The following is a 16,744-nucleotide window of genomic DNA, read 5'->3' on the forward strand; positions in this document are numbered from 1 at the left end:
AAAGTTGGATTTGGATAACTTTTTCAAAGTGTTCATAGTATTGATATATTTTAAAAGTAAGTGTCAATAACTTAAAGTCCCATTAAAGACCATATTAGGAACTTTGGGAAAATCCCATTACTTTAAAAATTATATTTTCAATCTATTTTTTGGTGTATCTTGAGCATACCAATTCCAATGTTGTCAGAGAATGTGGATCTAGAACCTACTCTTCAAGAGCTTTCCAATGATATGTCACATGAGGGGTTTTTGACAAAATCTTAAAAGGGTTTACCATGCCCCCATTTTTTAATCTTGCAAATGGGAATTGTGATTTTTCCCAAACTCTCTAATATGGTGATTTATAAATGAAGGCACTTCTTTCATTTCTCTCCATTTCTTCTAGCTTGTGAGTATGGCACGTAGCAAAGCACCGATTCATTCATCCAGATCTAGTGAACGTACTAACACCAGCAAATGATGAAGGTCAAGCTCCTCCAAATGGGAAAGCTTCTCTCCTTGCTCCAGCTACACATAAGAAGAGAAGATGGAGACCAGGCACTGCCACTCCTTATGAAATTAGGAGGTTCGAGAAGAGTCATCAGTTCATTATACTTAAGGCATCTTTCTCGAGGTTGGTGCAAGAAATATTGCAAGATCTATAAAGGGGAAACACTACAAGTACTTTTTAAGAGATCAAGCATGCAATGCAGAGCAATGGTCAGCCCAAGCATTGCTTGCTCTTCAAGAGGCAGCTGAAACTTACGTGGTGGACTTCATGCATGACAGTCAACTATTAGCCATCCATGCCCGATGCATCACACTCAAACCCTCAACACATCTCTATCTTGTTTGTGGGATTCTTAACAATAGTGATGCATTCAACCTTAACCATGACATGGTTTGAAGAACTGCAATAATGCTCATGTATCGTTTAGTGTTTTTATGTTTTCGTTTAGTTGTATTTGATGTGATGTATTGGATTTGGAATTAATATTAAGTTTTTTTATTTTCAATATTCTATCCTAATGTCAGTGTATATTCTTATACATGGTGTATAGTGATCTGTATCATTGGATTTGGAATTTATTAATTTGTCCTCATACCTTCTCTATTCTCCTATACTACCATTGGAGTAACTTCCTCAGAGGATTGGAATCATTTATTTCACCCTCCATGTGACGTTGCTTTTTGGAATCCGCATATGGAGCTTGCTAGGTGAGACCGCTCCATGCCTTGTGTGGACCATATCGGTAAAATTCCTTGTTTAGCAAAGCATGGACCATGAGCCTCAAGTATGTCTTGCATTCAAAAATACAGGATCCACAATTAAACTGAAAATATTACATTTATATCTTAATTTTAACAAAATGGCGACCACTCTTACTATATAGTGTGTTTAATGCAATTTGAAGTTCATGCATGTATCATTTGAATTATGAAAGTTTACCACCACCTCTTTAAATGCATTGACATCATTGGAATTGAATGTCATCTTTTGTAAAATTGGTGCCAATTTATCGAGTGTAATTCACACATTTGCCTTTGGTATCTGCATTTGTCCCCCATTGCTCTAATTAGGAACAACCATGTGTAGTTTTTTCCATGCTTTGCACTTCTTCGGTTATTTTACAAGAAACTTATCTTCATCTCGCTATGGAGATAAGAATTTCTTAGCCTTCGCTTTCCCAAAACACGGTTTGCATGGCAAATTTCTAGTCTTTCCTGACTTTTGTTCATCCTTTTTCTATTTCTACTTAGCTGCGGTGTAATCCAACATCAGATAAGACTTGTTCTACCTTCTTGCATGTTGCATCAGCATCTGAAGCAGGATGCATCTTATAGGTAAAACATACGTACTCAAACACCAACTTCTCTATTATCCTTACTATGCAATGTAAGGTGCAAAAGTGGACCCTTGTCAGGGGTACTTTTAAAATAGGATCCCATTTAGGATCTAATGGCACTAACATTCCATTCCTTCGAACACGTTAATCACGTGTTGGAGCACCACGTTGTCCTGTCCTTCAATCTAGTGTTTCTTCCCATTCTTGCATTTCTTTCTAGATCGCATGTAATATAAGCAAGGAAACTCAGTTGATGCTAAATTTGAAACACCAAACATACATTTTAATGTTTTCAAATTGCCATTCTACCTCTCATTCACCAAACCCATCGACATGCAATACTTCACCATTGTTTTGCCATCATACAATATCCGGTACATGTGTTCAGTTAAAAAAAACTTTATTACTTCATGGTCCTCCTTTGGCACCCCAAATGCAGCAAGCCACCATATTTCATTCTCCGATTACACACTAAAATATTTTGGATGATTTGAATTGATGTTGGGATCCAATGCTCTATTCATTTTAGTGTCAAGCTAACACGTTCGAGCTTTTTGCCCTTAACAACTTCACTCTCAACAAGCTTCAAAACAAATTGAAGCTTACCTCTGTACTCTTCTCAATAGGCATGTTGTAGAACTTCACCATTGCTACTTGTAGTATATAGACATTCAATATGAAGTTATTGTATGCATGCAGTTTGAAGGGCATTTCCTTTGATCCAGATTTAAGCATCTGTGTATGTTCCAAATGCATTGGCTTATCAAATTGTGTCTAAGACTTTTGCATTAAGATCTTTCCATTCCTACTTCATATGGAACGATTTAGGTATGGGCACCACCCATACCTTGTTAAGAATAGCCTTGAACCCTACATCCAATTGCTTATAAATCATAGCATAGGATTCGGAGTTAATCCCTACCTTGTCATATATGCCTTGAGCATCTATAGCTGTGAAGGTATTGCTTACCTCCTTCAAGCATACTATTGCAGCATTATTACCAATGGTTTTGAATTGGGGGTTTTTCAATGTAGACTTCACCATACCTTTGCGTAGGACAATAAGCAAAAATAATATTATTGAACATAACTTTAACCAGAAATAACTTCAATATAACCTAGAACTAAATCATAACTTTCTCTTGTATAGCGGTACATACTCGCCCCCCAATTCAAAGTGAATATCTCTCTTCCTGTGTCGACCTACATCCTAAAATCAATATCATCATTAAACACGACTATTTATAAAAAATAAGCTTTTATAGATTTCTTCGACTCAAAAATTCAACAAATAATACAACTAACCAAAAATAACATTATTGAATAAAGCTTTAACTAGAAATAACTTCAATATAACCTAGAACTAAATCATAATTAACGATTATCTTTTTCACACACTTGTTTCACCTAAAATGCAACTATTGACGTCAATTTCACACATGAGTAAATCATATTAATAATAATTAGATAGTCAGAATAGGAAAGCAAACATCATTAAACATAACTATTGACCCAAAATTAGCTTTTATACATTTGTACTAAATAAATTTAATAAATAACACAACTAAAATTAAATAAGAAATATCATTATTGGACATAACATATAGACTTTAGTATAACCCAGAACTAAATCATAACTATTAATAATCAACAATTATATTTCACACACATGTTTCACTTAGAAAATCACTAATGAACAACCCAAATAACATAGAAATGACATCATTAAACTCAACTATTATCTTCAATTTCACACATGGCTAAATCACATTTAGAACAATAAGAGTCAAAATAGAAAAAGAAACATAATAACTCAAACAAAATTAAACCATAACAAAACAACATAACACATAACAAGATGGAGATACCTCCATTTCTCTCTTGTTCTTTGATTCTTTTGTAGAGATTAATGAACATAAAGATGATTGAAGGGGAAGAAGAATATGTGCATCCAACTAAATAGCACCAAATAATTAACATACCCTTCAATTCCTCTGTTTATAAAAGAGAAGAACGCCTAGTTTTGCAATGCGAGCCTTCAGACTGATGCCTTACAGACCTTAGATGGGCATGCCATCATATGTAGGGTTCATGCATGCCTTAGAGGCCCCCCACACATCAAATTTGGGGAGAATCTGGTAAAAATAAGTTACCTTCTCCGCTTCGTGGAGCTCCTTCTACAAGAATGCCTCCACGTCTACTCCTAGAATGGGTCTGCCATTGTCAAACTCAACAAGGTGTGGCATGGTGTGGTCGAGGTCCAAAGAGTTCCTCTTGCAAGTGCTCGATTTCTTCATCAAAAATATCATATTAAGGAGTTGCATCCTCAATCTGCTTCTGGACGGCGATGATAGCAGAGTTGTCATCTATACTAATTTCATCATATCGCCCAACGTCATCGACCTGTGGGTAGAGCTTCTTGGAGATCAAAGTCCAAGCACTGATCATTGGCATCTCGCATAAGTATATTGTAGAATTTCTCCTTTCTCAACTCCAAGAGCTCCAACACATCTTGCATGAGGAGGTACTCCACCCCTTCAATGGTGATGGCACTCAATGAAGCTAGTGATGGGTCGTGACTTGGCATTTCGTAAGGCTAGATGCTTACAAGCACCATGTGAGAGATCTTTGCAACCTCAATGGTAGGGTCTAGAATGGTCTCTTGTGGCTCTGTGTCTGTGTATCCCACTTCATGGGTGTCATCATCCTCAAGCACTTCAACATCAAAGCTCAAAATGTAAATAGCAAAAGCAATATCTCGCTCAATGAGATCTCCACTCTTTATACCGAAAAGAAACTCCAAAGGAATCCAACTCAAGGTGGAGTTTGGGATAGAGTAGGTAATTTCATCACTGCATCACAAAGGGTCCAAGGTGGAAATGGCAACCTCAAGGTCTACATTCTCGCAAAATCTAGGGTAGATACGGTCCCTAAAGTGAGCATAGCAAGTGCTGCTAATCTATGTGACGAAACTAGGGGAGGCAGTCATGATGAGGAGTGGAGCTAACACACAAATTGAGAGCTAGAGAATAGACAGTATGAATGAGTTTGATCTAAATTACACTCATATTTATACTTACAATCTCAAATTTATACTATTTTTAATAAATTTATACTTATGCTATAAACTAATATTTAGTTTTATACCTTATGTCTATAGACTTAAAAATTAACGACACTTCATTAAAATATAATAACTCATAAATCGTATTTCTATTTCACATTACATTATATTATTATATTATATTATTTATATAATTACTTATATTATTATTTTTACTTAAATATATACTTAAAATTATATTTATTTTTATAAGTCTATAGACTTTAAAAATTAACGATACTTCATTAAAATATAATAAAACATAAATCATACTTCTATTTCACATTACATATTATTATTATTATTATTTACATTGTTACTTATATTATTATTTATATTTAAATATATACTTAAAGTTATATTTATATTTATATTTATATCTATAGACTTAAAAATTAACAACACTTCATTAAAATATACTAAATCATAAATCATACTTCTATTTCTAGCATAGTTAATTATATTATTATTTGCACTTAAATATATACTTATACTTATATTTACATTATACTTACTCATACTTATCGTTATTTGCTTACATATACATGGGCTTAAGACACAGTAGACTTGAAAAACCACTACACTTTATTAAAATGTATAAAAATTAAAAAACCATAACACTTTCAGAGAAATAGTTTCTTGTATTCACTTGGAAGAATAAGAACTATGCTAACTCCACAATCCCAACTTAGGATGTGTGAAGAAACACATTGCTTACATGTTTTACAATGTTCACTCCGACTTCCAACCTTTCTACCATCCAACTGAATTAGAAGTTACAGGGAGGATCATTGGACATCAACTGGATTTCCTACCTTATAAAACTAAGGGGCCAATGACTCTCTACTTTAATGTTAAAAGCGTCATGACTCCCAAAGAATAACCACATCAATGAGTGTTGAATGCGTCAGACCCTCCCAAAGAATAACCACATCAATGAGTGCTGAATGCATGCCATCTTGCATGTCTTGTTCCAAGTTGAGCCACTCTCCTCGTAGAAGTCGTCACCTCTTATATCTAAAGCGAATGCATAAAGTTTATCTTGTAATCAAGTACCTATCTCATTAAAAACAAATAACAACCACATAAAAGCAACCACCACCAACATAAAAATAAACAACAATCAACATAAGTACTTGTAAATAAAAACTATCAATACCCAACATAAGTGCAATCTTGCCTAAAGGTAACATCTAAAAAAGTGATTCTTCAGTCAATGATATCATTGTGGTGAGTTCTCTTGACATGCCATGACTCACCAAGTAACTAAGTCATCTAATCCACTTGCATTGATAAGTAATCTTAGTTCTCGTCACTACTTCACAAGATCCAAACAAATGTGCAAACAAACCAAATGGAACAAACTAACTTAGGTGCATATCTCTAGAGTCTATGGAAGATTTCATGGCACCATGAACATCATTTTTTAGCATGACCCTATATGCATTAGGGGAAGGTTGAGGTCTATAGGGGCCCTTTAAGCTGCCATATTATGATTTTAATGACTTTTTGTTAAAACATTAAGTTTCTTTGACTTTAGATACCTTCTTGTTCTTCAAACGGCTAGAAGTTTGAATTTCAAAATTTATCGCCAAAATTGAAGTTGAAATCGAGCGAGCAAAACTATATCATGTGACATATCTATGGAAAGAGCTCCACGAGTAGATTCTGGATCTGTAATCTCCGACAAATTTTGAGCTCATATGTAGAAGTTATGGACGTCCGAAATTTCAAAAACTTTCCCCCTACTTTTTGGAAATGAAAAGTACAAAAATGCATCTTCTAGAGAATCTTTTGACCACCTTTAATCACCCAACATTTTTGTATACATGGCATCCCACGATTGGCTCTTTTCCTTAATAACCTTTTAATCACATGGCATCTTAAAGGGCCCCTATAGACCTCGACCTTCCCCTAATGCTTCTGATATATCTAAGCTAGAATTATACCATTTCTAGCTAGACAATTATGGTAGTGGAATGTACTCCAAACTATGTTTCTCTACAACATACAATGAATCATAAAAGTAAACATTCTGAGATGCCAATTCACTTGCACTCTTGCTGTCATATATCAAGGCACCTATCTCTGCATGGAAAACATTAAGCTTATAAAGCTGCAAGCAATAAACATGCTTGTAATAAAACTCTATCTAATAATCGTAGACTCAAAACACTAGAAAACAAAGCATAAAGATATAAACTTACTGTTAATCTTTTGTCACGGATCTTCACCGGGGAGGCGGTGAGTCATCTCTACACCGGCTCTAAAAATTGATGAATCAAACGACGAACTGATCCTGCCGGTTGCTTGGGGGGCAATGAGAGTGCTGGAGAGGTAGAAGGGGGGGCGAGGCAGGGCTCAAAAGATAACGGCGGGGTGGAGTGCGCTGTAGTGGATAAAGTCGGTGTCGAGACTATTAAATTTGCAGCAATGTGATGAGCTATGGTGGATCAAATTCTAGAATCAACATCATTAACAAAGAGATTAGATGATAATTAAGATGTGAGTAGTGAGCAATTAACTGATAGCTTAATGTAGGCATGGATAATAAAAAACCAGCAAATTCTCATTAGGCCAATGATCAAGCAAAAGAGCTGGAGTGAATCAAGGAGAAATTAGTGGGATTGGATGCTTGGATGTAAACTCTAAAAAAGAGGTAAAAAATCTAATTATCTACTAATCTTGATTAGCCAAGTGATTAGCAAGATAATGGGCGCATAAACTTGATGGATTCTAGGCTAGGCTCTGATACCATGTTAAATTTGTAGAAATGTGATGAGCTATGGTGGATCAAATGCTAGAATCAACATCATTAACAAAGAGATTAGATAATAATTAAGATGTGATTAGTGAGCAATTAATTGATAACTTAATGTAGGCATGGATAATAAAAAACCAGCAAATTCTCATTAGGCTAATGCCTCAATTTATAGAGTTTACATCCAAGCATCCAATCCCACTGATTTCTCCTTGATTCACTCCACCTCTTTTGCTTGATTCTCTCTACCTCTCCCACAATATCTCCAAACCTCCTAAATCTCCTCATGCTACCCTTTATTCTCTCCCAGTAGATGCTTCTCACCTTTTCACAAGTTCTCTCACATTTACAGATTCTCTTTTATAGCCTCTTGCTAAGGGCTTGTTCCCGCACACACCCTATTCACTTGTATATTTCAACAGAGGCTGGGGGAGGAGGTGGGGGAGGCGGCGAGAGAGGGCGGAGGGGCATAGAGGAGGCCGGAGGGGTGCTGCTGTGAGGGACCCATCAGAGAGCAAAGTTGAGGGGAGGGGCATGCCGAGGCCTCAGAGAGGTCGGCCGGCCTCTAAGAACACTAGGGGTCAGGGGGGAATCTCGACGAGGGATCGATCGTCGCCGTACTGGTGGGGTCAGAGGGGCCCGCCTTATTGGTGGGGTCGGAGGGCACGCACCAACGGGAAAATACGAAGATAAATGCTCATAATGGTTCTCTAACAGAACCGAATCCTCCTGAGATCTGCCAGGCAGGCGTGCATGGGGCAGCGCTCGGCTCTGGTGGTCGTCTAGCGGCCCAAGCCAACCATTCGCCAGCTGTGCCGTTTGTTGGGTGATCCAAAGTCGGGGCCTTGTGCTATGTTGCTTAAGGGCCTGCGTCTCTCTCTACCCCCTGGTGGGGGGGGGGGTTAGCACGAGAAACGGGGGGAGGAACCACCAGGGAGGCGGTCTATTAGCAAATGAAGCATAAGCCTGGAAGGCCAAAATACTCCACGCACTGCTGTCTGGGGTTGCCTCAAAGGCTAGGAATAGATATACAATGCAGTAAAGACTCCGACGAGGCTACACAGATGCGGAGGGATGGAATCTCCGCTGCCCTTGTGAGGGCTGATGCAGCAGTAGGGGGGGCTCCATCACTCTCCTGATGGCACTACCAATCATCAGGAGAAGAGGAAGGTACTCCTTCCTAAGGCTTGGGAAGAAAATTGTCACACACAGAGGTCCAAAACACCAGCCAATGGGTTAGAAGTTGGATCGAAGTTGTGCTGCACCATTGTGTAAAGAAGGCTTGCACCGTACGTAATGCAAGGGGACTTAGCTGTATGACTCGGTCTGACGTCGATGGCGATCAAAATACACCTAGTAGTATCCACACCCCAGAGGGTGAATATCGATGATCTTTACAGGTTCACCAAATGAGTTTGGCCTGAAAAAGATTGCTAAGCTGTCCGTGTACAGGGCGGCTACCAACAATTTTGTAGCCCAGGGTGCAGGCCTCAAGTGAGGTAGTAGTCGTGGCAAGAACCTGTACGCTGATTGCCATGGCATTCTCGATATAGAAACCTGAATTCTTCAACACACGTTTGTCGTTGTATGACCCCGGCCATCAATATTCACGTCAGTGAATTTCATGTTGGAGTTGACTACTCCTTGAACAATCATGCTGTAGTTGCCATGACGATCTCACCATGGCTCACTTTGCTCATTTGTAGGAAGATGGAGATCGATGTGGGTAGAGTCAATTGCTCTGCAACAATAGGCAGACCTCTGAAAGATTGGACGCCATCTTTGACCTCCTGACACTTGGATTGTGTCCTTGGCCATTTTATTAGATGACCCCCTCCTTCCACCAATGCATCAACAAACTGCATCAAGAACCTTGATACTGTAGACCTCCCACAACCAAAGGTATTAGCAACATGGGCATGGCTATTTCCAAATGCAAGAACCATTATTGCCATCGCAACCTTTTTTTCTACTGTGAAGACACGACCTGGAATATTCTTGTATCTTTTGGGGATGTCACCTTGTTGAATGTCCTCTCAAACCAAGTCGCACAGTGTGAGGAACAGTTGTATTGGTAGTCCCTCCATTGCTCATTGTTCGCACGAGCATGGAAGACAAAATGATTCCACCAATAGATGGTGGGACAATGGCTTCACATACCATTGGTGCACGGGTAGATCATATGATCTTGGCTGCCACCGTGGGCACTCAGCTACCCACAACAAAGGTAGTATTGGAGAAAAAAAATCTTCGAAAGACATATCATGTTCATTGAAATCTTGAAGTGTTGACGTCAACATGAGTCCATCCCATACATGAAAGCAGAATGTGAAGAACCCAATAATTGTAGGTAGCAGTAGCTGAAGAAGCTGTGTTGTGACTTGTTCTAACTGGTTAGCAGAAGAAAACAAAACCACTAGAATTAATTTTCTTTATTGTGTTATTCCAAAAACAATTGGAAAGTCTTTGAATTTACAAATTATGATTCGTTGAATTCATTAACACTACCAAAAATGAAGGTAAGTAAAATAACAAATTCGAGTGCATTTGTTTCAAATAGATCCTCATTTGCTTCTCAATCATCTGTAGTAGTGATGTTTGGTTGTTTTTTTTTAAATTATATGGGGCTCGACGCATGGAAGGAAATTTTGAATTATCTCTTTGTTGTGGATTTTGACATTTTTATTATTCAAATTTACAAAAAAGAAAAATGTTAACCACAGTTGAGAAGGTTTCTCAAATGCCAACGTGCATGGGCAAGCTTACCCCCCCTACTAAGTAAAGGCAAAACCCCCCATGGGGCATGGCTCTAAGGAAAAAATTGGGGAGAGTGAAGGCGAAATGATGGGAAGAGTGGCCTCCACTTCTTTGATGCTTTGTTCATGGCTTATGTGCCAGCCCATGCTGGCTTGCTATGGTTCCAGCCCCAGAAGTGGCATGGTGCCTCGGGTTTTTTTAATGTTAATTAATGATTTTTCTTATTTTTTAAATTATTATGATTATTATTTAATTTTTACTTATTTATAAATATTATGATTATTGTTTAAGTTTTTTAATTATTTATAAATGATTATTTTAAAAATGTAAATTAAATAAAAAACATTTAAGGGTTGTTTTTTAATAAATAAATAAATTAAATATGACCAAGGGTGAATTTTTTAATGGGGGAAAGTTAGGGATGAAAAGGGGGAGAGGTTTTTTCAATGTGCGTGCATGTGTGTGTGTGGGGGGGGGGTGGGGTGTGAGAATGTGTGTCTGGTGTGAGTGTGTGTGAGAGGTGGAAAGTGAATGTGTGTTTCGTAATATATAAAGCAAACACCACTTTGATCTAAGGAAACAGAAGTGAACCGAGCCAAACTTGCAGGAGAATCCAAAAATTCAATTTCCATATCATGTTCAGCGCACAAAGATTATGAATTGGCACAAAACAAGTGGAGCAAGGCAAAACCATATGTGAACGTGGTGGTACAGAGAGAAACCATAATGCATAAAGTGAGGAAATTTTCACAAGTTGTAATATTGTTTCTCTCAGGACATGAAAGATCCCTGCCACCTCCGCGCAGCGAATTCAAGGGTGCTAGCAACGGAAGTACCACTTCTTGCATAGGGCAGAGCCTCTCACTCGAGGCCTCGCTCACGGATATCCGAACAAGAGACTAATCCCTCGGTTCTTCCAAAACTGAACCCGGAAAAACATCCCTCTCTCAGAAAGCACGGGCGATTCCTCTAGAAAAATCTATACTAATGTAGTCAAAAGCCTTAACTAACCAAACTGATCCGATCGAACCTCTAAGTCACATGGTCCACCGATCAAAGGAAGAGACTTGCACTTGGATCATAGAGACTAACACTTTTTTCCTCGTTAAGAGGGACAACCATTAATTCTTTTCCATAGGATAAGGACTATCCGAGATTTACTTCAACTATCGTAACTTAACAGAATTGAATCTCAATTTAGGGATCCATCAGTCCACGTAACCCCATCCAATCCCATGGGTTAGCCAACCGCCCAATCACTGTAGAGATAGGATCTAATTAGGAATTTGGTTATGTTTCGCCTGGGTACCATGGAAAAGAGTTCCTAGGCTCCCTAGTCGGCGCTTCAAGCAAACTTCAAGATAGTCACACCACTTACACACCCAATATGAAATTGCCTGTTTCACAGATTCGGCTGTCTTTAAAACATTCTTTTCACAGATTCGGCTATCTTTAAAACAATCTTTTCATAGATTCGGCTGTTTCACAGATTCGACTGTCTTTAAAACAATCTTTTAATGAAACCATAGTATCACTGATCATAATCCTCCAAAATATCTAGCTTGAATTCTAATTTGCAATCATTCCTTCATCGGTGTACCTATAGCATCATTGGCAAAACCGAAACGCTCACCACCTGTCCACTCAAGGGCCTTTTCAATAGTTCCTAGCTCATAGTACCCGAAAATATATTCACTTAAGAAAATCCAGATGGACTCTCCATTGAAGATCAGCAAGATTAACCAACAGATCCATATAAAAGAGCCATGGACTCATCTGTTGAGGACCAGCAAGGCCAATCAACCAGATCCATACCTGAGTTCAGAAAACAACTCTAACACCTTGTTCCATTTTCTTCCCCTACGCACGCGTGGGTATCTTCGGTGACCTAGAGCCCGAGCACCGTATGATCAGCACCCTTTAGGCTCCTTCGCAGGTCACCTAACGTTTCACCCATAGGCCGCTTCCTTGGTCCCTCACCCACCGTACCGAAAGCTCACCATTTAAATCGAACTGAGGCTGGTCAAGACCTTGACTGACCTTGCTATGCGAGACATCCTCCATTGACTCTCCGTCAGCTGTTACAACTTTATCACTTAGGTCTCCATGATCTCATTCACAAGATGGTCAAAATGCTTCCCCAGCATTCTTAACATAAAACAGTCATTTAAAAACTGTTTCATAAATACAGTTTTTATGTTAAGAATGCTTCCCCAGCATTCTTAACATAAAACAGTCATTTAAAAACTGTTCCATAAATACAGTTTCTAACGAGCGAACGCTCGTCTTTCCACATTGTTCCACATCATTTCTCATTATTCCACATTCTTCTACATCAATTCACATTGCTTATTCCACATCCATTCATATGTATTCCCATTGTCCTTCATCCATTCTCATCCAATCACATCATATTACATCTTATCTCATCTATCCACATCCATCTCCTCATCACATCACACCACATCACATCACAACATATCCACATCACATCTCATCCATTCATCACATCACATCTCATCCATCTACATTTGTTCAGATCCACATCACATCCACATATCATCACATCACGTTCACATCTATTTACATCACTTCACATCCATTCACATTTACCCAAGTCCACATCACATTACATCTCATCTATCCACATCATATCTCATCCATTTATATCTAACCAGATCCACATCACATCACATCCATTCACATCTCATTACATCACATCCACATCTCGTTACATCACATCCACATCTCACCACATCCGCTCACATCCATTCACATCCATCACACTCATTCACATCCCACATTCATTCACATCTCGTCACATCCATCCTCATCTTATCACATCTCATTCACATCCATCCACATCACATCTCATTCATTCCATCCACATTACATCACATCCACATCTATCCATATCACATCACATCCATTCACATCTCATCACATTCATCCACATCCATTCGTTCATTTACAATCACATCTATCCACATCCATTCATTCATTCACATGCATATCTATCACATCACATCTCATTCTCATCCATTTACATCACATCACATCCTATCACATATCATCACATCTTATTCACATCTCATCACATTCACATCCACATCCATTTACATCATATCACATCCCATCCACATCTCATCACATCCACATCCACATCCACATCCATTTACTCAAATCACATCCTATCCACATCTCATCACATCCACATCCACATCCACATCCTCATCCATTTACATCATCACATCACATCTTATCCACATCTCATCACATCTTATCACATCGCATTCACATCTTATCACATCGCATTCACATTTAGTACCGTTTTCTACTTTCGATACCGATGGACTTTTTTAAGTTTCTGCCAATTGCTTAGCCTCGTTTTAAAGGTACTTTTTCTCGATGGATATTTTCATATTCTTTCTCAAATTTTGCAAGTGAAATATATTCAATATTCTTCTTTTTGAGTAAAAGATTCATGGGATTTACAAAAATCAATTCTACTCATATTTTCCAATAAAATTAATAATGCCCAAAATTTCACTTTTGTTGATAAATACTCATAATTTAAATTATGCCAAAAATTCCTATTTTACCATTAAATTACTTGGATCTCAAATATCATGGGAATTCTTCTTTTTGTATAAAAATAAATTTACCAAAAATTTACTCTTTTCTCATAATCAATTAATTATGCATAATTACAAAAAATTTATTTCTCATGAATATGATGAAAATCATTCTTTTTGCATAGGATGTCCAATCCTAGAATATGGTAGGAAGTCCTCTTTTAGCATTATGCATAAAAATAAGATATGTATTATTTTCTGAGAATTTTGCCATAGCTTCGCTGCTGCTATTACTAATAATTCTCAAGTTTTTTCTAAACAAATAAAAGCTTGTAATGAAAATATGATAGTAGTTCCTCTTTTATGCTTAAAATCAAACTATGAATTTAAATCATAATTTTAACCATAATCATAAACTTAATTATGATTATTCCACTAGATTAAGCTAGGATAATCTATTTCTCATTTAGAATCAATCAAAGTAGTTTTTAACTACTTATAAATAATCTAAAAGAATTAACCATTATTTTGTTAACACAAAATCATAAAAATATCATTTTCTTAATCTCTAGCTTATCAAGCCTAGAGTTTAACTTTGAATTAAGAGACTATCATTGAGAAGCATCCTTTTTCAAGGGGTGTAGCCATAAAGATGGCTATTCTTTTAGAGAGAGAGATTTACTTAAAAAAAGCATTATAAATAAGCATAAAGATTAACTTAATGCTAATTAAACATTAAGAAACTTAGGGAAATCTTGATTTGAATTAAAACGATCCTTTAGAAAGCTTCTCAAGCTTGAGAGGGGTTGAAAAGAAGAAAGTTATTAAGAAAATTGAAAAAAAAAACCCATAAAATTTGATTTTACCTCCAAGTTTGGCTTGATTCTCTAATTGCACTGAAGCCCCCGACCAATCAATTGGTCCACCAAGAGGAGAAGAGCAACTCCAAAAGTTGTTGTAGAGAGAGAGAGCTCCAAGCTCCCAAGAGAGGAAAATTTAAGAGATAATAGAAAATATGATTATTTTAATATAATACTGGCATAGTATAGCTCTAATATATTGAATTACAAATGACTGAGGGTCTATTTATAGGTGAGGGAGGCCACTAACCAAGTCCAACTGGGTTCTAGAATTTTCCAAGTTCAGTTTGACTCAATTTGGACAAGATTTGGACCAGTTTGGCTCCCTTTTTTATTTGGTTTGATCCAAGAGAGAGGAGAGATAAAAATATCATAATTTTTTTAAATTAAAAACCCTTCCACACATGTGAAAGAGGCACCTACCTCAAGAGTCCCCCTTTCCTCACCAAGGTGTCAAAAATGCATCATTATTCTAAAATATCTCATTTTTTTAGTAATATCTTATAATTTTTAACTAATAAACCTTGTACTCAGTCAACTCTTCATCTTATGTGAGCATTTACTCATTTTTGGGTAGTTTCTTTTATTCTTTTGGATTTATCTCATCCCAACACTTGGATTAATCCAATTGGCCCATTGGAACCTTAATTGGACCATAATTCAAATTTTTTTGAAAATGTAGACCCTTAGGCTTAGGCTAAGGTGCCTTATACCATTTTCAATTAATTCCTAATGCACATTGGAAAGTTCATTTTAAACTTTTGTTTCAAGGAAATCCATTTTAGACACTAGGAGGATTTTTATATCCAAAGATATCTCAATTTTGGATTATCTCTCTCTAAATATTTTCTCTCTCTAGGCCAAAACAGGGTAAAACAAGATCTTCCTTCTATTTCACAGAGGGGAATAATGACAAGAACAGAAGGGGAGGTTCTTACACCTTTACACCTCAAAAGCTGGAGGAAGGAATCTTACATCCTACCCCACTTAAAAAACGCAAGATGTCCTCATCTCGCAGGTGGAGTATAATCTCTTTCATCTTCTTCCTCTTCAATCACTTCAATCACTTCTAGCATTACTACCTTGGAAGTGGACGGCTGATTTGGGAACATCTCTCTTTGACTTCCCCTATCCTGAGGCGGCGGAGGTCTTGCATTACTTTGGAGGGTTGGTTGTTAGAGGGTCTTCCTCTGGGATTTCCCTGATTTGTACGGAAAGGAACCTAATTACTTTGGAAGGAAGGAGATGGAGTCTGGAATCTTGGTCCCTGACTTCCTTGCCCCGAAAACCTTGATCCAAAAGGAGTTGGGCAATCCATACTACGCTGCCCAAATCCTTGACAGTTTTAGCATTTCACTTCTTTGTTCAAGTGTGAATCTTCTGAAGTTGAATTCCAAGGGATTGCGTTCCAAGAAAAAGACCTTTCTTCCATTCTGGAACTTTCCATATCCTAAGTTTGACCTTGTTGTCTCTTAGGCAGTGGAAAGTTGGAATCACCCTCTAGAGCTAGAAATCTTTTGAAAGATGAAGGTGCTGGCTTCTGTGTGGACCTTGACATCAAAGGCCTTGGCGAAATCCTTTGCCATCCGCATTGCTTCGGCCATGGAAACTAGCTTGGCATTCTTCACGAGGATATTTAAAGGTTCGTTCAGTCCCCGAATGAACCTGGCCATCAGCTGTTCTTCATCTAGCGTAGGCGAGTACTTGAGGAGATCAAACACTTGGTGATATTCAATAGTTCTGCTCCCCTAGATTATCTCTAAGAAATCATTCATCTTGGTTTCCCAAAAGTTGAGAGGATAGAATCTCTTCCTTAGGTAAATCTTGAGATCATTCCATGTCTGGGTGTTTCAATCCAGATG

General features: G+C 37.6%; 1 pseudogene; it reads right to left on the bottom strand.

Moving 5' to 3' along the window:
* Nucleotides 1–4,136: 4,136 nt before the first annotated feature.
* Nucleotides 4,137–9,777, bottom strand: LOC147638047 (protein ANTAGONIST OF LIKE HETEROCHROMATIN PROTEIN 1-like; annotated as a pseudogene).
* Between the last annotated feature and the right edge of the window lie 6,967 nt (nt 9,778–16,744).

Source organism: Cibotium barometz, chromosome 5, assembly GCF_041138505.1.
Source record: "Cibotium barometz isolate CiBa-2024 chromosome 5, ASM4113850v1, whole genome shotgun sequence".
NCBI classification, from domain to species: domain Eukaryota; kingdom Viridiplantae; phylum Streptophyta; class Polypodiopsida; order Cyatheales; family Cibotiaceae; genus Cibotium; species Cibotium barometz.